This window comes from Anoplophora glabripennis, unplaced genomic scaffold, assembly GCF_000390285.2.
Source record: "Anoplophora glabripennis isolate ALB-LARVAE unplaced genomic scaffold, Agla_2.0 scaffold629, whole genome shotgun sequence".
Lineage (NCBI taxonomy): Eukaryota > Metazoa > Arthropoda > Insecta > Coleoptera > Cerambycidae > Anoplophora > Anoplophora glabripennis.
In genome coordinates, this window is record NW_019416741.1 from 194,601 (window position 1) to 203,471 (window position 8,871).

Below are 8,871 nucleotides of genomic sequence, written 5' to 3' on the forward strand. Positions count from 1 at the left end.
TCATCAGTGATATTGAACAAAAACATAATCAAAATACCAATCAAAATTATTCTTTGGACGCTCTGTATCTCAAGCCTATGCGAACCCATATTCAAATGAACTTTTACCTTAAAATTAGTCAAAGATTCACTCTTTAAAGTTTGTACAAGTAGTTAATAAACACGATGTATGTAGGTAGGTAGGCATGGAAGAATCTACAGAGTTAAATATTTTTATGTTAAAATACCAAGTATGTACAAATATCTGTTAAAGTTAATTAAAACTATATGTAAATTTAACGAAAAAAATACGTGTCAGGTGCTCGTATTAAACTCAAGATTAAAATACATTTGAATAAACTTCCTACACGTTAATACGTATATACAAATTTTCAATTTTTTAACTATTTTACTGCCAGTTATTCACACTGAAAATAACTGTAAACTGCTACGACAATATTAACAAAGCAGTAAGAACATACACCTTTTTGTAAACAATAGTATATTTATAGTATTAAAATGGGAAAGATTCTTCGCATTGAGGTCTTTGCACTACTGCATGCAAAATCGAGTGCAAAATAGACATACCTAGTTATTCAGGGTGACCCGGTCATAATGTCATTAATTCCGCCATTGTCATTAACCCGTATTCGGAAGGCCTAATAAAGACAGAAAATCGAAAAAAAAATTTACTCGACCTCTTAAAAAAATAAACAAATTACCCCTTAACTGCCGATAACTCGGCGCCATACTTTACATCACTTATGCTGACTGGGAATGCGCTGGCGCACCACAGGGAACAGATAATTATCCAGTCGTCTTACAGTTGGTTTCAAAATCCATAACTGTGGATCCCAACTTAACAAAGTGTTATGGATGGATGAGTGCATGTTTTTTAGCCACACACAATAATACGTCTCGGTATACGTACTACAAACTTAATAATTAATTGAACATAATACTAAAAACTCATATTCAATTATAAAACATAGATAAAACGTACAACTAAATTGCAATAACCTAACATTCTAAAACGATTATGTAACTTTAAGTGGAGGTCAATTTTTTAGGGATAGAATGTGTTCCCCTGAATACCAATCTGAAATTCTTTTTTTTTTAATCAAATAGAGTTATAATTAGTTTTTTCAAAATGCACTTTAATACTTGTGTACACTGCCGCTGTAGTCATGTATTACAAATACATGAATTGTAGGCAACCTACAATGCACGTGAAGGGAGATAATTCCGGTAAACGAAGCAAATGGCGTCAGTTGTTGTTCCGCATTTGGAGACAGTACATCCAACTGTGAATTTGAATGTTTTTTATCGCTGGAAGCCATCAACAGACTCTTTATTTTTGTGTATTTCATTTATCATTATTGATTATTGTCTTTTTTGCTAGATTACTTGTTAAGTACTGTTTGTGTGGCGAACACCCATTCAACAAAACTAACTCGCGGCGAATGGTGTGAAACAAGTTTAAATAATTATTTGAAAATATATTTTTTAGAGCGTAAACATGCATTTTAAATTTAATCGTGTATTCATATTCTACTCATTTTTATCTATCTGTTTATTACTCTGTTTCAAATAAAATTGAAAACTACTTCACAGCGAATTAACGAACAACATAAAACATAGATGTAAACAAACACCCGCACGTTGTAAAAAATATAAATATTTGACAATTTTAGTGAGAGCAGAAACGCTAACAAGGTTTTTAAGTTAGCAAAAGTAAGTTTGTTAAATACAACTCCTGACTGATTTTTGTGACGTAGAATTTTCTTTACTAGATTTTTAAACATTCTTACTTGCAGTATAGCAAAATATCAAAAACAGAAAGAAAAAATAACATTTTAAAATTTGATACGGCATAATATAGCATAGTTTAACTTCGAGCTTAGTTTTCAGATCACCTTTGAACTTACTTCATTAGTTTTATTTAATGTATCTATATAATAAAATTCGAGCGACATAATTTGCAAAAAATAATGAGCCCTGTATAATAAATGATTAGGTACTATGAATTTATCCTGTTTCTATCGAGGTTTCAATAACCATTTAATTTTACCAAAGATCAAAACCGATATCACAATTTTTAAATAATTTTGTAAACTATGCTTATACATGTGGATTCCGATCTAACAAATTTTCTTCTGATGCAGAATATTTTCGTTCTGTTGTCTGCCGGTGCTAGCCGATTTCAAGCGGATAAAATTAGTCCAGGCGGTATCTGTATCGGGTTGGGTAAAACGCATATGATATGCATATATGATATGCATATGATATAAATTTTCAAAATTTGCAATCACGGGTGTCCCATTTAAAATGTGGTATCAGTGGTGGGGGGAGTAAACACACTCCGATCTGAATTCTCGAGTTCAAAACTGGGAGCTCGGAAAAATTTCACTTAGCGTCTAATGGACCAATTTCGATGATTTTTTTTTAAATCGATGTTTCACAACATAAAAAATTCAATTATCATATTTTCAACTACCTTTTATTATTAATTATTGGACTTTTGACATGCCGATAAACAGTTACTTTCAAAAATGATTAATTTATTATGTTTATTTATTTACTATGTTAATATTCACGACCAAAATTTTTGCATGTTGCACCAGGTAATACTAGTAAGTTTGTTTAAATATTATAAAATTGTTTAAACAATAATTATTTAAATAAACAACTGAAAATTGGTATTAATTTTTAGTTATACGATAAATTTCTAAAAATCTTAAAAAAAAAATAAATTGTGAATAATTATAATTTTAATTTTTTCGTTTACTTAACTATTAATTTCAATTTTTATTTACATTTAATCTAATCTAATTCTTTTACTAGTTGGTGATTTTCCAAATGCCTCATCAGTATTATCACAATCTATTTCGTCGTCGATTTACTCGTCCTGCGACTGCAAAATATCATTTTCTAACGACTCTGAAATCTGATTGTCGAGTTCACTTGCACTTTCTTCTGAAATGTCTTCTTCAAAATCGATTTCGAACTCGTCTACTTCCACTATTTTGTAGGCATTTTTACACATTTGCCCTTGGCAATGGGTGCAATACTCAGAGCATTTTTGAACTCGAGAATTCAGATCGGAGTAGCTGTGTGTTTGCTCCCCCTCACTGATATTTCACTAATTTCACGCGGTCTTGAATATCTTTGAGTGACATTTTAAATGGGACGCCCGTGATTGCAAATTTTGAAAATTTATATCTGGAAAGTACTCGGAATGGCAAACCGATTAGTTCAAAAAACAGCCCTTATACTCTTATAGTTTTAGTGTAAATAAGGGTTAACTTTAACGGACTATAACTCCGAAAATAATGGGCGGATCATCAGGTTTTTTTTAAATACTCGTCTTTCCGAGTACTTTCAAACCATATTTTAAAATAAATAAAAAATTGAAAAAAACATTAAATTATTGCAATTGTTTATAAGCGTGAAAATTGTGACAATGTTTAAACAGTCACCACGGTTCACCTAATCGTCCGATTTGAATTTTTCAAAAATCATTTTAATGCTTGACAGCTCTTCTTTCTGTGGTGAAATTTTCAAGTATTCAAATGTTTTAGATTTTTAGAAATTTGATTTTGAAAATTATTTAATTTAAAAAATATAAAAAATTTAAACAATTATTATGTAAAAACTATCAAACCGAATCGGATGAATTTTGGTGTGATGATTCTATGCACTAAGAAGTTTAATTGGGAAAAGTATGAAGATCCTAGGTATTATTCAAGTCTCTGAAATAAATTGACAAATTAACTAACATTTTTTGCAATTTTTTAAATGATTTTCCGATTTTTGCAATAACAATAATTATTTTTTCGAATTGCAACTAACTCTATCTTGATCAAAATTTAATTAAAAATCCATTTTTCCATTTTTGTCAAAAATGAATAGTTGCTAAGTTGTCGCCGAGAAATCTAAGAAAAAAATGAATTTTTTTGCTATTTTTTTTATACTTTTTTGCATTAAAAATTAAGCCCACGTTTTTTTTTATTTGCATAGAAAAATTATCATTTCTGATGTTGTTTAGAAGCCGTTAAAGCAAAAATCTCCGATCATATGCGTTTTACCCAAGCATACCCATTTTAAAACAGATACCGCCTGGTCTAAATGGATGCATTGAACCTAAGAGCAACGAACTGAACTCTGAAACCCTTTATAAATTGAGAATTAGACCTAAATATCGAGCTTAAATATATTTGCTTAAAATCATGAAGACCTTCGATTAGTCGTGCTGCTTTCCTTTGTTTTATCAAGGAACATCGAATAAAATATTTTATCGTATATAATTACACGTTCCGATTTAGCAAAATATTTTTAATCGCAAGCGAAGAACACGCACTACTGAGGTCAAGCAAACTAATAATTATCAACACCATATTTTAAGCGACCTTTAAAAATATTCTGCAGTCAAGTGTTGCCTTATTGGGAGCCTTAAAATATACAAGCGATAAATGAACGAATGCTGCATAACATGAATCATAACAAGTCCTTGATTAAATATAGAAAACACGAAATGCCTTAATAAGTTATATTTTTCCTTTTCTGTCCATTCTCATTCAGAGCTAAATAAAAGAAATGATTAAATCTCGAATCAAAGCCGTGGGAACGACTGGGACCACCCTAATAAACCCAGGGTCCCAGACCAGGCAGGTAAAAAAACCAAGTAGGAGCTATTGATATATCTTAAACATTCAATCATTCAACTAAACATGTATGCGTAATGGTCTTTTTTGAAAAATATTAAGAATACATTTTGAATTTTGAAATTAATATATTTATTTATTTTTTTAATAAGTTGCATAACAATAGTCAACTACAACTACACTTAACCTCGCACTTAACCTAAAAGCATAGCAGGAGAAAAAAATTCAAATAAACTATAAGAAAACTTATTTACTGAAAATATTTGTGGCTTTTGTTTAATTAAACTGAAATATCGTTATCTAATGAGACTTTAGTTCACTGGTTAAATTGTTACATTATATTCTTAAACCTAAACAACTTGGCGCTTTAGCTGTAAAAGAATATTTTACAAAAGGAATTCGAATGTTATTACATTGTCTGCACATTTTTATTTAAAATTAAACACTGCTTATTTTTATAAACGAGACATTTCAAAAATAAACCGATATTAAAGTGCATAAGGGCATTACATTTCTTGAATTTATCTCTCTATATACATATACAGGGTCGGAAAGTACCGATGGACCATCTGCCGTTACGTGAGAGCGATAAAGTAAGTAATAGAAATCCGTGCGATAGAGAAATATGGCTATAATGAAGGCGTCTAATAGTCACCGCCCACTTCGCCCTTCCACAAATAAGAAATGGATCTTATTTGTGGAAGGGCGAAACGGGCGGTGACTATGAGACGCCTTCATTATAGCCATCCTTCTCTATCGCATGGATTTATATGTCTTACTTTATCGCTCTCACGTAACGGCAGATGGACCATCGGTACTTTCCGAACCTTTATGTACGATAACTAGGTTTATCGTCAATCACTCTTAAAATACGCTTTTGTACAACAAAAACTGAACGAGAAAAGCTAAAGTCCCCAAATCATGTTCCATAACGAAATCTAGACTCAACATATATGCATAATATAAATTTAACAATTATTTTCCATGCAAGATTTCTTTCATACATTTGATTAAGTAACTAACTTAATATAGAAACAAGATTATTGCAATGCTTTTTCCAGTTTAGTGTATCATCAAGGTGATTCCCGAGAATTAGACAGTCTGTTTCACCACTGGTTATATGTAGTGTTGTTATTTATATAAAAAAGTTTGGTTTTACCTGTATTAAAATATAAATTATTGTAATTAAACCACTTCGACATTGAGTAAAGTATATTTTCTAAATTAATTTTCAATGTATACCTACACTTATACATGTTGAGATTGCCGCTATAACTTGGCCAGAACAAGTTCAGGCATCAATACCATTGAACATAATATCTAGAATATGCGTAGTACACAATTAAAGCTGCATTCACATAGGATTAGTGCGGTTGTATTGGTACTGTAGAAAAGTTTTTAACATGCATTGCAATAGGGACTTCACAGTAACGTCGTTGTACTGCAGTTGGAACGGCAGAAGCTAGAAGCGTTTTAGCTTTTACCAATCCTTGCCATACAAGGACCAATCAGATAACAGCTTTTTTGACAGAACACCACGAAACATACAATGCAGTAGATAATACTAATTTTATGTAATGAGAGTAGATAATACAAGTACAATGCAATAATACAACTGCAGTGCCATTGCACTAAGGTTTTCTGAACGTTACTTAAGGAATCATCGAAATCAGCCTAATAACTTAGGGGACACTAGGTATCTCCTTCTTCAAATATGAGATGAACTGAATCCAGACAACATTCGAATGATAAAATACATATTTTTTTAAAAAGAAACCAATTATCTCTGCCACCCGTATAAGTATGCTACTTTACCATTCTAACATAACAGCTAGCTTTTTTCGTCATGATAATAAAATTAGGTAGGCTTATTTTTTGTTATAAAAAATTGTATATTTGATAGATACTTTATTTTTAAAATAAAAATAAATAAAACCCAAAAGATTTGTTATCTATGGATATATTTTAACTAAATTCATATTAAATATAACTAAAAACAAAGCAAAAGTTGAACTATGCAAAAATAAGATATCAAGCTATTGATTACATACCTACCTATGCGTTAAAGAAATACAAAAGTAGTAATTCAAAATCTAATTGAAAATTATAGGTACTTAGTACTTATACGTAATGTTTTTGGACAAGAGCAGGTTGTGGTTGCTAATATAATATAATTATTTCTAAGAAAAACCTTAAATGTTGGAAACACTATTTTCTTCAGGTTTACTGTTGACTTTCTATTTATTTTAGGTAGGTATCGTTATTTTTCCTTTTTAAACTATGAAATAAAAATTTATCTTGCAGTCACTTTTTTTAACTGATGGTAATACATATTATTCACTTTTATTTTTCATTTTGGATACTTGATTACTTGCTTAATTTATTATAATTATAAGGATGCTTTTATAATATTTACAACACCAAATGTCGTAACTAGAAGTCACGATTCAACTTACAGGTATAATGGCAAAGGTGAATCGATAGAAAAACCTCAAGTGAGTAAATAATATGTGTGTGTGTGCGTGTGCATTTTTAATGCAAATATAATATTTTAATTAAATAGCTAATTAGAATAATAAGTATTATCAAAACAGACATTTTACTTTTTGTGTAGATAAATACCACTGAAATACCTGCAACCTGCAATAGCTGATTACTTCGAAATATCTCAATGGTTTATTAACAGTTATTTTCCATTACCTAATAATATACCTACTGAAATAAAAAAGAAAATAAATGTACGTATAGACTAGGCAAATCGTGTAATGGCTACATTAAAAATCGGATAAATATTTACCTTCAACACTATCAACAGAAATCTAAACCTTGTCAGGTAATCCTAAATAAGCTCTGTAGCGGAGGTTGAAATATCGATTTTCGTCAAATGAAGGCCCTCTGAACCTCTGCACTAATTTTTGTAACTAGTAACAATACTAATCGAACTCTGTTTATGGGGGATAAACAAGAAATACTGACAAACTACTTTTGACACGTGTTTATTGATAACGGTTACGTACGTACGATACACTCTACACGCTGTTTCAAACTAAACTGAATGTTGGTGAGTTGCTTTGTGAACAACGAAGCAGACCAAGGTAGAGTGAGTCAGAAGCAGTCACGCCAGGCCAGAGAAGCGAAAACCAGACTTGTATGTAGGTATACGTTGAATGTTGAGTGTCGAGTCTGCCCAGAACTCTGAGAGCAAAGGGGAACTTAGTTGCATGTTATATTCATGACCCAACGATGCAGATAACTACATATAAATTTGTAGAATTATGAAATACGACAAAAACAAAAGTCACAAGTTATTTTTGGCGCAACAAACACGAAAGAAATCAAAGTAATGTTGGAAGGATAGCTTAGAAAAAAGAACTTATCGACTTATCTTTAGGTTTGTTTGGGTTCAGACCAGACCTAGAACGGTTCTAGGGCGCACAGTGGGAAATACCTATGGAAAAAATTCTACGCACGCGGCTATTTTAACAGTACAGTGTCACTGTAGAAGATTAAAAAAGAAATTCCCACTGTGGGAATTTCTTTTTTAATCTTCTTAAAAAATATGCTTAGTTTTATTGTCTTGGTGCGATAATTTGATATATTTATATAGGAATATTTTAAATCGCGTGAGAACCCATCAGCCTCAACCCCAAAGATAATAATTCGGTATTTAAAAAATTTCGTATCTGACGTTGAACGAATATAATCATGTAGCTTCACAATACTGTTCAAACTGACCTGAACCCAAAAACATAACCTCAAACTTGAAAACTATATTTTTGATCTTATATTCCTAACTCTAAAGCTACAAACCTACTTCCATGAAAACCTAACCTCAAACCCTTCAAAACCTAATCCCAAACCCTCAAAACTTTAAATTCTAAAAACTTGAGCTAGAAATTCATAGAATGTGTATGTTCTACACTAAAAAATAAAAGTCCTTGAAAACTATTTCCTGGAACTTATATTTTTTATTTTTGAAATCCCTAACCTCTATTCATAAATATCTAACATGAAATCCAAAAAATCTGAGCTAGAAAGTCAAACAAAGGAAATATTTCAAACCAAAGAATGTGACTCCTTGAAAACTCTATTCTGGAGCTAATATTTTGTATCTCTGAAGTTTCAAACCTGTGTCCATAAAAACCTAACCTCAAACCCTTGTAACTTATTCTCAAATCCACAAAAAAGTAATATATTAATAATAATATTTAGATAGGTAGATTAAATTT

At 30.8% G+C, this 8,871-nt stretch overlaps 1 protein-coding gene across 1 annotated transcript in view; it reads right to left on the reverse strand.

Annotated features, from left to right (window-relative positions):
• LOC108912663 (MICAL-like protein 1) overlaps positions 1 to 7,726 on the reverse strand; it is a 192,684-nt gene extending 184,958 nt beyond the window's left edge. Inside the window, exon 1 of the mRNA XM_018717970.1 lies at positions 7,440 to 7,726. The gene's annotated coding sequence lies outside the window, so the exon portion shown is untranslated. The remainder of the gene's footprint in view (positions 1 to 7,439) is intronic.
• Between the last annotated feature and the right edge of the window lie 1,145 nt (positions 7,727 to 8,871).